The sequence below is a fragment of the Rhyacophila brunnea genome, unplaced genomic scaffold (assembly GCF_057557595.1).
Source record: "Rhyacophila brunnea isolate RB1 unplaced genomic scaffold, BYU_Rbru_1.0 scaffold_56, whole genome shotgun sequence".
Classification (NCBI taxonomy): domain Eukaryota; kingdom Metazoa; phylum Arthropoda; class Insecta; order Trichoptera; family Rhyacophilidae; genus Rhyacophila; species Rhyacophila brunnea.
This window is the reverse complement of record NW_028233235.1, coordinates 149326-169299: the sequence shown is the minus strand read 5'-3', so window position 1 is coordinate 169299 and position 19974 is coordinate 149326.

Genomic DNA, 19974 nt, shown 5'->3' with positions numbered 1-19974 from the left:
AAAAAAACAAACAACGTGTATCACAAGTGCTTCCGTTATGTTAAAAAAAGAATCTAATAAGATGATCAAAAAACAAATTAAAGATAATAAAGCTTTTTTATCATATGATTTATCTCAGTTTTGATAAATAAAATGATTACTGGATTAGATTGTAATTTTTTTTGTATAAAAAAATGGGAATAACAGAAAAGCCAGAACAAAGAAACTACATATAAAAAAATTAACCAGAATATGTTAAAACACAAGAAAGTACATTTTTAATCAAAATTTTATGTCCAGTTTGTAATCTGTAAAACGCACTATACACATAATTATCATGAAAATAATTTCTACGAATAATTTATGTTGTATGAATTTCATGAATCAATCATTATATGTTTCTAGCAGATTTCTAGTGTTGTTTGAGAAATGGTGAGATTTTATAGAATTGTTATCTGACATGTATCTAAAGTTTTTGGACGATAAAGAAATTTTTGGATGTGCACAAACAATTAATTGAAAAAAATTTATATATGCGCCTTAGATGACGAATTAATATAGGATTATAAAGATGATCGATTTTACTAGTTTAACTCAAATCAGGACTGTTACAGAATCGAAGACTTTATATAAAAAATACAAATAGTGAAAAAAAATGTATATATTTAAAATTCCACTTCAATGATATTTCAAATAAAAATAAATGCATCCACAAACGATTTAAATATATTTCTTTATTTAATTAACAAGGTTTCTGGAATTTCAAGCGCGATAATAGAAATATTTGAGGTGTTGTTAAAATAAATTGAAATTTATGTGCAAAGTTTTTTATATTCAATATTTTAGATTTTAAGCATTGTGCCATACCAATAGAATTTATAGTTGATAGTAAAATTTATGAAATCTTGATGCTGATTATCAAATAAATAATTTTTTAATAAAATAATGTATAAATTTTTCATATATAATCGTTATTAAAGCTTACAAGTATGGCAGAAATTATGCAATATACTTGTTGGTTAAAGAATAAACTTTGCTTATAAACAATTGCATATATATTTATGTTGTTTTGGTTTAATTATCATATTTTATAAACACCAACACAGTAATTTATAGCGGATAAAATCCCAATTAGACATATTAATAAAGTAATGTTGTTTTTAGTATATTTGTTTTCTATGTTTAAGTTGTTCTAATAAAAATCTTTCATATCTAAACTACACAGAAGTAACGATGGTTGAGTGGTGTAAATACTCGACCTATAATCATAATTTTAAATGATTTTCGCTCAAATTATGAACATGCAAGGGCATTGTATAATTACCACACTGATAATATATATCGCCTAGCTGCATAAGATACAGCAAACACTGGTAGTCTGACCCAATTAAAAGTAAGCGTTCAATCGTAAATATAAGCTTGATTCTGGCACTAAAACAACGTGAATCCTCCAGGTATCGAAGCACGCATGTGTATGTTAGGAGATGACTCTAGAAGTAGTTTTAAAAGAGGATTGATGCAGAAGGGTGGTTTTGTCGGAGTATAGGAGAGTCAGTATGTATATACAATAGCGACCGATGATGGGAAAAGTACAAAGGGCCTTTTCACCAACTGACATCATGTCAGGAATTTAATAAACTATTATTCAGCTGGGAAACCAGCTCTAAAAAAAAACAACGTGAATCGTTAGCGTACGCAAGCCCAAGCAATGAATGCGGTTTTTGTATGATGAGATGTTTCCCATGTCGGGGATTAGTTCATCGTAGTCAAAAAACCCGTTTATGTATCAATCCGGTAATTTTGTTTCTTTATTTGAATTTATTGTGATTTAAACGCCTTTTCTCGCGTTCTGTTGCAAATCTATTAACTAATTTTAATCTTTAATGCAATAGTTTTTATTACGAATCAGATAAAAAATATAAATTTATTTGTTGGTTAGTTTATCGCATTCCATTTTGTGCCTTTTCAACTAAGAAAGCCTTTGTGTCTTCTTAATCGAACCATATTAATACTTCTTTAAATATCGTTACTTTTAACTAGCCTCTATAAATCTTGTACATTTAAGACAAATCGATTCAATTGTCTTCCTTAATATCATTTATACATCTTCATATCACATCCTACTTCATTAGCTTCATGACTTATAAATTTAATGGTCTTCCCCCATATTAATACTTCTTTAAACATTGTTACCACATTTCTCACCTCTATATATCTTGATATTTAGTACTTACAAATGCAAGCATCTTGCTTTATTCTATTTATACATGATTAAATTATATCTCTCAGCACATATTCAGTTTCAAGACTTATAAATTATAGAGCTTTCCCCCTAATTTAGTATTTCTTTATTTATCATTGCCTTATAATCAACCTCTATATCTCTTGTAAATTCAAGAAGTATTGATTCAATTTTCTTCTTAATCCTATTATACGTTTTTAAATTATATATTTCAAGACTTATAAATCCAAGTTTCGTCTCAATAATATTTAACCTCTTTACAGCCTTTCTACGTGTATCTTGTTTTTAAAGCTTGATTGGTACAAGTGTCACCATAATCCATATTAATATATATTAAATACCATTCTCTATATAACACCTTCTATGTATCACTTTTTTTTTTAATTTTAATAATTTAAGTGTTATACTAACCCTTTGTTTGTGCGTACAACAACGCTTTCATCAGAATTACTAAGCTCATTAATATACGAATTATGGTATTTTGTGATCACACATTCCATTTTATGGCTTAAGTAAACGGAAATAATATTAGTTTTTACATATCTATATATCGATTTTACCTTTTGTTACGTATTTTATTAATTAAAAATATTGTATGTATTTCTTAAAATTTATAAAAAATTAAATTTTATTCAGAGGTTTTTTTTCTGACGAACCATTTGAATTCGTCAATACAATTTTCACTTTTTTCATAAATTTTCATATTTTCAGTAACCCATTTTGGTAACAAACCCATTGCCTTTTTTTCAGCGTATCTGCAGTCTACGAGAAAAACACCACCCCAATCATCTTTGTGGCGCATTACTCTTCCTAGAGCTTGGTTTACGGCTCTAAATGCTTGTATTTCGTACCATTGGCTTCCTGTCATTCTTTGTGTTATTGTATTTTGTGAGGTTTTACTTTGAGATCCATCTAAACTATTTTTAATTTCTAAATTTGTAGATAAGTTTCCATTACTTTCTGAATTTATAGATAAATTCCCTTTAATTATGCTATTATTTAAAATGTTAGATGGTTGACTTAAATTACCAGTGTTGCTAATACTTTCAGTAGATCTATTAGGATCTGTAATACATGAAATATTACTTCTGTTTTGCGATTTATCATTACTGTTCGCAATATTAGGCTTGTTGGTGGTTTCTCTGATAAGAATATTGCGGTAATTATCATTAAATTGTCTTTTACAGACTACTTCCATGTCTTTAAAGCTAGGATATGGGATTCCGATAGCGATAACCGCTCTTGCATATTCATCTTTGAAGTCCATACCTTCAGCGGCTCTTCCTCTATAGACGCAAATAAGAACTGGGCTGTTTTTCTTCTCTATGCTAGCTTTATATTGTTTCAAAATTGTATCGAAAAGCGAGTTATTTCTTGGTTCTTTAAAAACAGCACTATTTTCATTCATTCTTGTCACCAACTTTTCTAAAAAGGAATAGCTTGGTACGAAAACGAGTGTTCCACCACTATGGCCAACCCTTTTTCTTACTGATTCTATAAAACTTGTGAGTTGATTGATATATTCAAACGATTCAAAATTATTGAACGTTCCCATAAATTCTTTATTCAAATTACCTTTTTTAACAATTCCAATAAACACATTAGATTCTGTGATTATATGGGGAGCTTCGATTCTATGCTTAAAATAAAAACCGAGTTCCGTGCTAAACCCTTTGAAGGGGGTAAGTGTTCCAGATAAAAGAATTATTGATCTACAAGATCGGGCTAATGGTGCAAAAATGACTGATGGATCGAGGAGAAAAAAGTCTATACTATATTGATCGTGTGAAGTTTTCTTTATAAGGAAAGAGTATGCTTCTGGATTTCCAAAAAAGATTATTTCGAGGATCATTGATAAACTTTCTAAGGTTTGGAGGGTAGTTTGCGAAATAATATCGTCTTTTCCTAAGATTTTTAGGCTTGTTTTTAGTTTTAATATTATTTCTTGGCGAATATTTATCGAGGCTAGAAATTCTATTATTCCCTTTCCTTTCTTTAGTATCTCTACAAATTTTGTAGGTTTGGACAGGGTTACCTCTGATCCCCTTTTTGGTGCATTTATTGGTAAAGGGTCGTTCGTAATTTGTAATGTAGTGGGTTTTATCTTTCGAGAATTATGTGAGGCGGGATTAATATTATACCCTTTATTTTCTTTATTATAGTAAGCTGTATTTTGTTTACCATTCATTAAATTATTACTATTGTTAGTGTAAGAATTTAGTTTATTGTTATTATAAAAATTATATTTTGAATTGGGGTGATTCTCTTTGTTATTATCGACATTTTCATTGTTATTAGGGGAGTATTCATCAGTCTTTATTCTTTTAGTGACATTAAATCCAGAATTACCCTCCACATAGTCTTTTAATATTCTCATAAAACTGTTAACAAAAATAATTTCTCTTCTAAAATCATCAGAAATGAGATCCCTTTGCACTTTAAACATTTCACTAATTATAATATCAATAGTAACAGAAGAAAGCGAAAGACTTCCCGCACTCCTACAAAAATCTTCAATGTTATGCGCCTCATCAACAACAACAATACAATTCTTAAGATCAATATCCATGGATCTTCTAATAGCCGGATCAACAAGATAGTTATATGGTGCAAATATAACTTCACATGTTTCTTTTAATATTCTTGTAGCATAAAAGGGACACCCTTTGCATTTCCTTCCTTTTTTTGTAAGTTCTTCTACATCTAGAATTGTATTCTTGATTCGTTCTGCAAATGCATCGCGTTTATTAAAATATTCACAGCTCTTTTTTTTTAATAGATCAGTACAGGCCGTGTTTTTATCACTTACATTTTTTAATGCTGGGTTTATGCAAAGGTGGGCTCTAGAAGCAAGAATTGTAATTCTGGGTCTGTATATTGTTTTTTTTAATGATGAGACTATTTGTTCTATCTGTTTATGTGTACGGGAACATATATATACCTTTGGAATGTTTCCATCCGAGTCTCTATAGCATAAAGGATTTTCGAGATAGGCTAAGACACCGCATAGAATCGATAGTGTCTTTCCTGTTCCGGTCGGCGACTCTATCAAAGCGGATGATCCTTCACTCAAACACGTTATTATCTTCCCAATAGTTATTATTTGGGCGGGATACGGTTTATATGGTATCTCTATCGTTATTGACTGGATCTTAAGTTTTACCATCTTTTATAGTAATGGGGTCTCAGTTAACTTACAGCTTGATAAAAATATTATTATTCAAATATTCTTTTACATCAATCCCATGATTTTTATTACTAGAAAATATTGGGTGCATTAATTCACGCTTTTCTTGAAAATCAGATATGCAGTGGTTGTTTCACACATGAATTATTGTCTTTATCTTCAACGTTTTTTATATTAATGTTTAAATTCACCTTTGACATTTTTTATGTTATTTATTAAATGTATCTTTTAATATTTTTTATATTAATAATTAAATTTATCTTCAACATTTTTTATATTAATGAATAAATTCACCTTCAAAATTTTTTATATTAATGATTAAATTTATCTTCAATATTTTTTATGTTATTTATTAAATGTATCTTTTAATATTTTTTATATTAATAATTAAATTTATCTTCAATATTTTTTATATTACAATTAAATTTATCTTCAATATTTTTTATATTATTATTTGAATGATTCGTTCAAAATTAAAAAAAAAAGAAATTACCAACTTTATCTTCGTCCAATATTTTATGTAATTTGATGTATCATTCAGCATATTTTAAAAATAATTTTTTTCGTCCAATATTTTATATAATTTAATTATTAAATATACAGATTAACATTATTTTTTGGGTTAATTACCAACTTCATTGTTCAAAAAAATAGGTAACTCATACGGTGTATTATTGTAATATAAAAAAGAATCAAAGCTATATTACTTAGTTTTTAATCTTATGCAATAAACGACAATTCTAAATTTACTTTGAACAAAGAAAAAACCAGATTTTCTTGAAAATAAAAACAAAAACAATTTTTTATACCTTCCTAAACCCTTTGCATGTATTGATATTATTATGAATAAGTTTTTTAGATGTGCTTGGATTTATAGAAAGCACCCCATATAAACATATGAGTTAGTGCAAGTTATATTTTTTTAAAATAAATTGGTTTTTTAGAAAGCATCCATTCTTCGGGGATAGATCAAAATACTCACAGTGCAATGAATCTTATCAAACAGTTGATCACTTGGCAAGTAGATGTAAGAGAATCTTAGGTCATGATTACACAAATTAACACAATTAAATAGTAAGTTCTCTATATTTTGTATTATCAATAAAATAAAATTTAAAAAAAAACAAAGAAAATCCGTAGACATTCAGTGCAAGAAATTACGGAAAATAAATTTGCTGAAATAAAAGTTGATACTAGGCTAAAAACAAATGTTATGATAAAAAATGATTGTCCTGATGTATTTATTTATGGCAAGAAAAATGATTGTATAACACTAATAGAAGTAGTTGTCACTAGCATCAATAACATAACCTTAGTAGAAAACGAGAAAATAAGATCTTCTTGTAAATGAGCTGTCTTTGATCCATAAATGTAAAGAGAAAATAATACCCTATGTTATAACGTCGGATGGGGTGGTTACAGAATTTCACAAGAAAAATTTGAAAGAAATCGGAATATCAAACATAATCGAGGCATATGTGCAAACCACAGAATTAAGAAAAACTCTTGAACTGATAAGTCTTGAGCGAAGAAGATGTATCGATGAGGATATAGCAGAAGAAGAGGTAGTCAAAAGTATTGACCCAAGAATTGTATCACACAATCTGATTGAGAAATATAAATTTAAATCGAAATTTGCTCATAAATAAATAAAATAATCTTAATATCCGAAGAAAATTTCTATCTTTTTTATATTGGAATTTTCTTTAAATAAATGTAGAATAAATATATTAGTTAGATATATCATAAATGTGAAAGTATACATTTTTTTCAATTTTTTAAATAAAGAGCATTTTTTACATGCTTTAAATAAAAACCTTTTTGTTTCCCGAAATGAAAGGCTCTTTAATTGGATATTGATGATGAGATATTTTAACCTCATCAATAATAAAAATAATTTTCACGATAATTCACGATTTTGAAATCTATTTACAATATTTGAGAAAGAAATTCATAATTTAGATCAGCTGCGAATTTTTTAAATATTGAGTTTAGTAAAACAAACTATGAACCATTTTTATATGCTATTATAGTAGTTTGTTGTGAAAAATATGCTTCGTGCTTAATTTTTTTTAAATTATCCGAGCTTATTAATACAAACCACAAAATATATTCTTAAGGTGATCATATATATCAAGATACCTTTTTTTGATTAAAATATGCGTAAGAATATCTCTTTAAACTACTATAAATGTTTTAAGCACACATGGGAATGCATCGTCTTTTTTACTATTAAATACAAAAAAAGCGATGGTCGAGGTGTGTAAACATTCGACATACAATCTTAATTAAATGATTAAGGTTTCTAATCCCATACACACAAGGGTATAGTATAATTACTAAACAGGCAATAAATGACGCTTAGCAGCAAGAAATAATATAAAATCTTTTAGCTTGATCCGCTTTCAAAGTTAGCTTTTCGCTTTAAACATACACTTGATTTTGGCGCTGAAATAACTTGATTCGATTCGCAAACACATGCAGAAGTGATCAAAACCATATTAATATGATGAAGATGTTTAACCACGGCGGTTACCGGAATAGATGGTAAATAGCTTTATTCTTTAACTATTTTTATAACTTTAAAATTTACTATATCAAATTAAAGCTAGGTTTACGAACTGAACCAGAGGTATATATATAAACAAAAGTATCAAGAAAATCACTTTAATAGATAATTCTTGTAAGAAGCGTCACACCGAGAAAGTTTTTAAACTGATTATGTAAAAAGAAAGTATATACAAATCAATTATATATAATGATTATGGGGTTTTTTTAAGAAATATAAACGGCTAAAAATCCAATTAATACACTAATTAATTTATATAATGAAACTAAAATTAACTGAACTAAGATTAATGGCACCTTATAGTCAAAGAATGCCATGATATTATCCAGTATAAAATAATAAATACGAATATAACGGATCTTTTAACATTTTATTGTGTCAAATATCATACTTAATTTCCAACATCACATATTTTAATATAAAATCTTACACTAAATTCTGTAAAAACATTCAATATAAAAAAAGAAGCAGCCAATGATATTTATATATAAAAATTTAAACTTTTACGCATCAAATTTTAATAATTTTCCTTTTTTATATTGTATAATGTAGTATTCATTTTTAAATATATATTTTAGGATTAATAATGAAAAATTGAATTAATTTATGAATCCAATTTGAAACATGATTATCTATATATAGCAAATTATATTTTTTTTCGAATTTTTTAGCACATTCCAATATTATTGAATTTCGCTAATTAAAAATTCAATACTTAATTAATGCAGAAAAATTCATCAAGTATGGATGTATATGTGTGATTTAAACATACTTCGATACCTATAGACCAAATCAAATAATAGATATAAGAAAAATCACTTCTAAATATAGAAAATTAATTCTGCATCTATTTACAAATTCATAAAAGGCTAACGACGTTAAATATTTAAATATGGAATGTATTTAGGAACAAGATGGTTGGAATTAAATTACTATTTTTAATTACAAAATACACAAATTCATCTTTAAATCCAGAATTTTTTTTCGATACTCCTGCAGGAAGTAGTACTTTGTGTATTTCGGGAAATCATTCTAATTTGCAAATGAATAAATTTATTGATGAGAATGCGGTTTTTCAAGAATTGTCAAATTTCATTGATGTAGAAACACAAAAAATGGATCTAGATACATTAGATCAAGAAGAGCTTGATAAAATGGGGTTTTTATCGAGCAATAATAATGATCAGTTCTGTTCTATTCGCTCTTTAAAACAATACTGTGATTCAATGATTCATTGTATGAAGCCACAATCTAAAACTTTCGTCCCTGATTCATGCTCTATCGCTAGAGAAGAAACGAACACGATAGCATACGATGGCTACTTTCCACAGTCAAATAAATTCCTAGAGGCTCATCAAAATAAAGATATGACTGAAAAAATAATGAAAAAAACAAGTGTGATTCCCATAACTGAAAATTCGAGAGACCATGATGTGAATTCATTTCGAAATAATGATACCGATCATTCGAAAAGTTCTTTCGGATCATCTCCAAACATTTTTTTATCGAAAGATAATGCAAATATATTAGAACCCTGTTTATATGTTGATAGCTTCGACTTGGAAGCCACCTTTATTGGAACCCAAAATAATAACAGCAAGATCCATTTCGAACCTAAGGAAAATATATACATAGAAAAACAACCCACACCATATCCCAATGATAAAATTTCATCGAAATGCAAAAAAATTGGGGGAGACGAAAAACATGAAGTTATCAAAGAAACAAGAGAAGCGGGCACAAAATTTAGGTCAAAAAATAGGAATTCATCAGAAAATTTAAGTTCAAAACATAAAAGAACTAAAAATTCAATGAATTTATCAACACCAATTTCCAATGCGAATAATGAACAATCCACTTTTAGAAGCAATATACCCAAATGTCCTGATTTTTCAGCAAAAAAAGAGATTATCGGATTTTTTTCGTATAAACCAAAATATAGATCTTCATCCGGCTGTGATTTAATCAAAATAGAAGACTTTAAAAAATTAAAAATATCTGTTATCGGCAATCATTTTTATAGTCGTGATGAAATCAATAGAAAGATCATACTAGTGATAAAATATTTTAATATAAAATACGATTTGTTTTATAAAACACACAAAAAAATTATATTGCAGAATTTAAGTATTTTTGATCAATATGTCAGTAAAATAGAAGAAGAAATAAAATTTAAAATTGCTGATTTTGAAAAGGATGGGTTTGAAGCTTTAATCTGTGTCGAAAGCCTCGAAAAGAAGAAATTGGTAGATGTCTTTAATATATTCAAAGAAAATGTTTTTTTGAGGAAATTAATGCCAGAATTTGTTGTATTTGATAGAATACTAGCAAGTAGATGCTTTCTAAATCTTGATTCGATTAATGTAAAGTTGGAAGACTACATACAGATGAAAATATGCCTTGTATTGCTAAAAAAGATATTAGATCCTACCTTCGAACTAGATATTTGTCTGCAAAAAAAAGAAAACCTTAGAAGTTTCTACAAATTAAGACATGGTTTTCGAAAATTTATCATAAAAAGTTCCAAATTCTTGTGGAAAAAGGAATTCTTAAACGTTTACTTGCAAATAAATCAACGTGAGTTCATTTTCAATCGAAAAATATATATATCCATTTACAAGTCACTTTCATCCGCCACTAAAGGGAAAATCAATGAAAATAAAAATCACATAAACATTCATACTGTTTTGATGAGATTTATATTCATAGCTGATCATTTAGATTTTAAAAATAATAAGAAAATAAGAACACAATCGAAAAAAGACATGAAATCGGGAACAATTATTTGTGATGAACAAAGTAGCGAGAAAAAATCATCTGAAATATATGGAATAGCATATAACGAGTACTATTCCAAAGATATATCTAAAAAATTTAGATTTCACCAATATATACTGAAAGAAACAGTCACTATGATTGGATTTTTAAAATGTGTTGATGCTTATTTAAGCATAATTTCTTTAGACTACCAGAATAAACAGATATTTGAAGATCTACAGACGACTAGAAAAGACATAAAAAAGTTTATTGAAGATTTTGATGCCACATATCAGTCAAACGTTGAAAAATTTCATCCTAAAATAATTACTCGCTTAGATCAATTTATCATTCTTGAGATGATGGGTTGCCATAAAATTTTTCATAAAAGCCTTAACATTTTATCAACAATGAATATATATGATATTTTATGATTAAAAAAATATAAATTTTCAAACTATTCTTGTATATTCAGATCTTTTAAATATAACTTTAATGAAGGCTCAATAAAATATTTACTAGTATATTCTAGATTTTTTTTTAATTATGTGTAATTTTTTTAATATTTGCATTATAATTAAGCTAAAAATAAGAAGTCAATTATGAGCCTTAAAACATTTAAGTTCTGGATTTAAAAGAACGTAGAGCACCTGATATTTTTTATGCAATAAAATTTTAACAAATACATTCTGTGTTGGATGTTTTTAGCTCTAAAGATCACGGCTTCGAATAGTAAATAGATATAATCGTTGATTACGCTAAAAAAAATAACACATTAAATTAAATCAAACTATTTGTAATCTTAAGATCTGTTGAATACAAGCAAAACATTATATTATCTAAATTACAACCAAATAATATTAAACGATAAGAATAAATCATATAATGATGAGCGAAATACATTATCTTCAGTTTACACATAAATTAAATCAATTTTTTTTACATGCGTTATTTATAATGAAAAGCGCAAAACTATACTGAGTGGTCTATTTTAAGCCGCATTTTGCATGCATTTTTTATTTTATTTCCAAAAGATATAAAATCCAACCTCAAAAAAAAGGAATAAAAAAATTTATGCTGAATTGAAAAATATCTAAAATGCAACATGAAAAAAAACATTACAAAAAGATGGCCCTTCACACAAATAATAATTAAAATGTTCAATAAGATTATTTTTAGCAGAGAAACGCATATATTACTAATTTTTAATTACTATAAACAAGAGGTGAATCATCTACACAAATAAACAAATTTTTTTTTTACCTTGAATCAAATGTGCAAGTCATATTTAATAGAAAATTTTTGATGGTTATTTTATGGATAGAATATATTAAATAAGAAATATCTTCTGTTCATTTCCAATATAAAAATTTGTTAAAACAAATGATATTTTCATATTTTTTGTGTGTAAATAAAGATTTAAAATTTAAAAAACGTATCTTTTACATCATATTTAGAGGAAGTTGTGGTTTTTTTACGATTTTAAAAAAAGTAAAGTTTTTTTAATACTAGTATTAATTAGTGCAAAAACCAGAGAGTAATGATGTAAAAAGTCGGAAATAATTTTTACAGGGGTATTTTTATTTATTATACGTTAATCGTAAATAATACATTAAAATGTGGATTAAATCAGATTATAGAAATTATTTGAAAATAAAACAATCATGATGCTAAAATTAAACCAAATTTAAATTTAGAACAACAGTTTTAAAATTGTAGATGTTCTAAAAATCTGTATGTTGCACATAGATAAAACTGCGGTGGTTATTCAAATGAAATCTAAATGCAGAGAAATTTAAGAAAAATACACAAGACATAACAATATTTAATCTACTATTTTTCGGTGAAATAAGATTTTTCCAATAATACCGAAGAAAAATGTCTACTTTAACTTTAACATAGAATTATTATGATTCGAAAACATAATACTAATCCTATCATAAGAGTTTCATTCAATGTTACATAGGTAAAAACAAGTTTGTATTTTATAAATTAAACTTAAGTTTTCATATAAAAATGAAAAAAATTGCTATTTGAATAAAATTTTAGTGTATTCTTTGTACTTTCGAGGCTAACAAACTTTTTTTTGTCTAATAAAATGAAATCTTATTTAAATTCAAGTTTTATTATAAACATATTATATTGGCAGTGACAAATATTGATTATTGTAAATATCAGACAAAAAAATATTTAATTTAACTTATTAAAAGTTACCTTTATTATCTCTCGAAGGCATTGTTAAATTATCTTACCGCGTAAAAATGTACCCTGGCGCATGGGATGCAACAAATACTGGTAGTCCGACCCACAGTAAAAGAAAAATTTTAGCTTATAACATAGACTTATTTTTGGTGGTAAAAAAAACATGAATCGATTCTCAAAAGCAATTTATATTATTCAACATTATTATTAATATGACGGGAATGTTTCCAGAAGCAATAAAAAGATTTTATAGTCAAATTACAACTGTAAATAGCTTAAGAAAAAAAATATGTTTTTTTCAGACATCTATAAGAACTCTATATAAGGATTAAATTTTGCATTTCAAAAAAAAAATTACATATTAGCCAAATCCAAGAAAAGCATAAAATAAACTAGCAGAAAAAACCTAATAAACTACTAGATACCATCTAAAATATGAACATTTCCAATAATTATCGTAATTTAGAAGATGAAGGCGTTTTAAATATCTTAAAAGAATATATATAAATAGATTAAAACGCTTTTTATAGGTAAACTTTAAACTATATATTTTTAAAAAGCTAGTTTTTCTTTAAACTTTTCAAATTTGCTCGCTAAAAAGTTAAGATTGGCCTATATTTCACATTTTCAACTATAGCATCCTTACAGTCTTCTGCAATATATTTGCTACCCTTAAGACTGTGTATTCAAGTTTTTTCAATCTTTTCATATGTGCATATGCACCCACTTCGATTCGAGTGCCCAATTTCTTATTATAGCACACAGATAAGTTTAAATTAATTTTATAAATAATTTTTCGATTTTAGAAAATTTACTTCCAAAAAAATTCATTCGATTAGTCTTATGAGCGGATCGAAAGGAATATTTGCGTCAAACAAAACATCTATAATACTCCCAATCAAGTCTTCAATCCTTAAAAATCATTTTATAATTGTGATTTCAAAAATAGTGTTTTGTGCATTTATTGTATTGAAGAGATTTTTAGCATATGAATTACATTATTTTGTTACCCCACATATAATTTTATGACATATAAAGCTATATTATCACGACGGATTAATTGTTTTCAATTAAAAATGACAAAATAACTAATTTAAAACGCTTTTTATATACTAATAATAAAAAAATGGGTAGGATCAAAAAAATTCGAAATAATGATAATCGGCCGTATTATAAAAAAAAATTCAAGTCTAATTTACTTTGTTTATTCTTGTTTTGCTTCTATTACTTTTAGGAAGTTCGCTTTATACTAATGGGAACTATTGCTTAGCTGCTGCTTCTATCTGTGGGATTCCCCCAGAACTTCTCGTTACCAATAATTCACTGTGAATTATGCCCTTTCTCATAAGCGGCAGTCATTATTTAGAGGGAATGAGATTCTGTCTACTAGTCATCGCTAAGATATACAAGCTAAAACCATACTTAACATTACCCATATCCTTTTTGAACAATGTGGGATCATTTTACATATTGGAGGCTCAGTTCAACGGCTTACACAGCAACCTCCTATTTTTCATGGCTTGTAAATGCTTTATAGTTTATCTTTTATTTATCACTAGCCGCCCCTTGGGTTTTTTTCTTCAGAGTATATTTGCTTGGAAATTAGTGGGGGGTGTTGAAGTGGAACCCGCGACCCCACACAGGGGTTCGACATGTAAACCACTCAACCATACCACCCCTTCTATAATCCGTAAATAAATGCTTGTTATTAATTAAAAAAATACCGTGAAAGTAGCACCGAAGCATACAAAACCAATTAAAAAGACAAACTTTATATCTAAAATAATCATAGATTAAAATTTCTAAATATTAAATTTGTATGAAGACCATAAACACTTTTTTGATAAAATTACTTAATCAGCAAAATGATTGCTCATAAAATTTTGATTTAAAATACAACCCTCGTAGAACCAGAGAAATAAAAACAATTATTAGTATATCGGGATAAAAAAAACAAAACTTTCATCAAAAATTTAATAATTGCTTACCAGAATAAACTAAAAAATCTACGTAATTTTAAAAATGGAAGATAAATAATTTTTGTATATGATGTATGATATTATGCAGCGTAGAAAATAAAATTGTACCATAATTTTTTTTTGACAAAAAAGCATAAATTTTTTGCATTTTACTTAAATATTATTAAAATAAAGGTGAAAACACATACAGAAACTGCATAAATGTTTTAAATAAAAGTAGTAAAGCTAAATATATAAAAAAATATCTATTAAATATTATCACCGAATAAAAATCATTGGTTTATGAAATCTTTCAATATTAATTCAGGAGGAAATGGGAAACATCAACTTAATAAATACCGAAACATATGATATTTTATCAGTAAATACTTGGTAAAATAAACATAAAACTATTTATCTGTGAGAAATACATTAATGTATCTAAGAATACTTCTACTTATTTAATAGTAATTAAAAGGCTTAACAAAGAGAATTTAAGTGCATATATATTGTTTAAATAATTGAAACGTATATCAAACACATCCAAGAATCTATCTGATACATCTAAATTATTTTTTAAGGTAAATATACAAATTCCTGCGACAGTGGTAAATTTTTAAACTGTTTAGAAAATTATGGCATAAAACAAGCTTTTTTTTATGATATGTAACTGGATTTAAGCTTTTATTTACATAGTAATTTCATAAATGCTCAGCGGTTAAATTTTTCGGTTTTTTATAAATTTTTACATTCTTTAAATATACCTTTTTATATTTTTTAATATTTTAGCTCTTCATCGATCAAATCATGCTTTATATATATTGAAACCCTTAAAATTTATTTGAAAACGTTTTATAATAGAATGCATCCTTCTATAATTTAGACTTTTTTTAAATTATATTTATGTTTTTTTCCTTTATTTTTAATTTATTGAATTTTGGTTTTTTTACAATAAATTGTAAATTTTTAGATATTTTATATGACTTTAGTGAAAAAATGCCCTTTTCCTATTTTTAGACCAAATTCGTGTGTGTCTAACCAAGAATAGAATCCTCTATTTGCTTGCTTTATTTTTATTAGTAAATCTTTTTTGTGAGAATAAATTTAAAAACATAAAAATTTATACTACAATTTAGATCTGTCAATAGAAACATTATTTTTAATCAAGATATATCTTTTTGCATATGAAAAACTAAGATTATTATTTAAGTGGTTATATGTAAATTATTTTAAACAAAAACACTTAGGAAAAATAAGCTGCTGTGTAATGTAAAAAAAATAGTTTTTTACTACTATAAAACAATATAAAGTGATTTCATGATGCGAAAAACGTCTTATAGAACCTATAATTTGCCCCTTAAGAATTCATGTTTCACATCGTCTCCAATAAAGAGAATTAAATCCCATCAAATTTAAAGAACATAAAAAATTTATTCCAGAAAATAATTTATAAAATAGTCTTGAGCATTTCATTGCCACAAGGGCGTAGTATTCATAAAAAAAAAGGAAAAATTTTATCATTTTGGTGTTTTATTCTCTAATAAACACAAAATACAAAGACGGATGTCCGAGGTATGTTTAGATATGTTTTTGATGCTAAAAATAATAGGTGTTAAAAATAACATTCTATATTATTGAAATAGTATTTGCTTAAAAAAATGCAGCCAAAGTAGTTTTAAATATACCCACCTGAAAATAAAAGCAGTGGATTGTACTATAATTAGTTTCAAAAATAAAAATATAGAAAAAAAAATTTAGGATATAATTTAAAAAACAAAACCAACATATCAAACTAAATTTAAGTTTCCGGGAAAGTGAAAGTTATATGAGAAAATATAAATATTATTAACCGAATATCCAAATAAAATAGAGTTTCGTTACCCATTATATAATATTATATGTGTCCAGATGATTTTCGCACAAGCTAATAGATCCCTTGCCTTAATTTTTCCATAGACAACATTTTGAAAACCTTTTTATAATTTGTACCTCGAAGTTCAATTATAGATCAATATATGTATATGTGCTATAAAGCTGTAGTTTTTATGATTTTGTATTGGGGTTTTAAGCATGAATATTCGGACTATAATATCCGTAGAAAATGAAATAAAAATAGGTACTGTAAGGAAAATGATTTGATTTTCTATATGAAAAATTATCACAAGTCATTTTGTTCCTAAAAATTTTTTAATAACTTGAAAGCTACAAAATCAAATTATTGACAGAATAGTCGTACTTCTGAATACCTTACATATAAATCGAAAATTCCATTATGCTTTACAACAAGTTATCATTCTTCTAAAAAAAATTCTGGTTATTTAAAAATATAGTATATATGTCTTTTTTCATTCTCCCCTTTGTTGGGATTTATATAATGTTTTTATGTAACATTGATATGTTCATAGATTGAAAAATTATTAATATATAAATTAAAAGTATTTGAAAACTATATATCGAATATTTATATATTTGATATTGCATTATAATCAACACATTAGTTAAAGTTTAGGTTATTTCGTTAATTTTTCGGGTTTTTCAATCAAGTGAACTTTAGATTGCACCATAGGCGGTGGTATATTCGTGATTCTAATAATCCTATTCTTTTCCCAAAGTTGCACTAATCATCTAGGGGTTCTAAGACTTAATTTTTGGGGTGTCTTTCACACCTTTTGCTTGTGTGTATGCCTCTGCTTACATCGTTGCATCTAATTTCTTAATATACAGCCCTTGAAGTATAAAGGTTTATAAATCGTTTGCTGTGGTATATATTTTTTGTACATATAGAAAGAGACCAATATTTATTTCACGAAATAAAAAGGCAAGTTTTTACTAATCATTTTTGATGTGTGCAGATAGAAAATAAAAATATGCATTTAGACATAAATCATTTTATAATTTTGATTTATCACAATTCCGTTTCTATTTCTTGTATAATTGATAAAGATATAATGCTAAAATAGATATTTTTTTGCTTCCTGCTTCATCAACTTATAGCTAGAGTGCTTTTTTGCCTCGAGGGTAATATTTTCATCCGTATATCCTTGGGTTTTAGGTAGATTAAAAAATGACAAATAATACCAGAATTCATTATTTCTTAATGGCAAAGAAGTTTTATTCATATTAGATATGATAGTAGAAAATTTGATTAACAGTAAAATCTTAACTCTGAGACAACAAATATTCAATATTAGATTTAAATATATTGTTTATTTAAATAATACAATAAAAAATTTAAAAGAAATATTATATTCTAATATTCAGAGAGAACAGAAAAGTTCGAATCAATATTATAAATCCTAAAAAATTGCAAATATAATTTAAAATCTATAAAAGATTATTATTGAATATTTTTGGGATGTCTTAATGATCATTAGGGAGCTAAATATATTAAAATACGTAAAAATATAACTTTGGTATATATAACAATAATATATAAAACTTACAATGTAAATTTTATAAAATTTATTACAGTTGTAGTGCAATAATATGTAGCATAATCAAATAATTAAATAATCAGTAATTTAAACATAATAAAAATACTTGATTAGATGTTTAAATCTAATAGGATTAATATTAATAAAAAATATAACTTCTGGAATAATTTCATCTCTGAATTCTGTGTCTTATTTTTTGATATTATATGTGTTTTTGCTTATTGTTTTAATTGGTATTAGACGATATCCAATATATTTCACAAAGATTTTTAAAGTTACCAGTTCTAAATAAAAAATATATTTTATGTTTTCCGTTGTATGTATATTCTTTATAGTTAAACAGCGTGATCAACTATTCACTAATTCTTATCTGTAAATCTACTATTATTTGCCTGTATTATATACATCAAACCCTTTTAGCACATTAAATATCCCCATTATATTTATTTACGATGTTTTTTTTTATAGATTAATATTTTCAGACTAAAACAATGCAGCCCACCTGTGCAGCTTTTTTCATTTCAAAAAATTATTAAGTTTATTATACATCAATCACAATCCGTTCTATCTTTTTTTACATTATGTATTTAGTCATTGCATGTTTTATGTTATGCTTTCTGGGTGTATTTTATTTTGTTTATCACTTTTTCAATTTATAGAATTTTATAAAATCGAAAGAAATCAAGAATATAAAAATTAAAGCATACTTATAAGTTTTCTTTTTCCAGGCAAACAAATGGATGTAAAACTTCAATTTAATGCTAATAAACCAAACAATAACAATTGAAAAGTAGAAAGAAAGGAAATTGCAAACAACATATATATCTTATGCCAGCTTTTAAATAGAAATGAAGCAATAAAGAAAGACTTTGGATATCTCAATAAAATTGTCGCGTACACAGATCCACTATAGTGATTAATATATATAAAATATTACCTGGTATACGTACATACAGAAGACTTTATTTAAAGGTGAAATCACCTAGTATTTGATGAATATATGCATCATTCTATAAATTAACCCGAAAATTTGAAGTTAATTTTAGAAGAAAACCTAAAATTATATTTATAAAAAAAGTACCAGCTTGTTAAATTAAAATTAAGCATTCTAATTATCCTTGATTTATAATATTTAAAAATTCTACCAATCAAATAAAAATGGCTGTGAATACAGAAAAAAGATCATAAATTCTATCAAATACGCTAAAGAAAGTTTTCATGTGAATACATGTAAGAATAAACAAATTACGATTTTTTTTTATAATAGGATTTATTTATAAGATCATCAAAAACTCTGTAATCCATATTAAATAGCATATAAGTGTTTGAAAATTTAAATCCAAAAGGTATTACTGAAAATGATAATTATATAATGAAAATACGGATATAGAAACTTATATATTTACATGTATACTAAAAAGGAAATTAAATGCCCGAAAAGTTAAGAGCTAGCCATGGAATACCAAAAATTTAATTAGCTAAGAAAATGATGCAGTTAAAAATGAAAAAGATTCACTAAGATGGGTGCCACTCTTTAGAGACAATTTTAATATCTTAGCGAGCCACTTGATTTTTATTACCTAATCTTAATTGCGACTAAGATTTAAAATAAATATAATTATGAGCTTATAAAGCATAAAAAATCT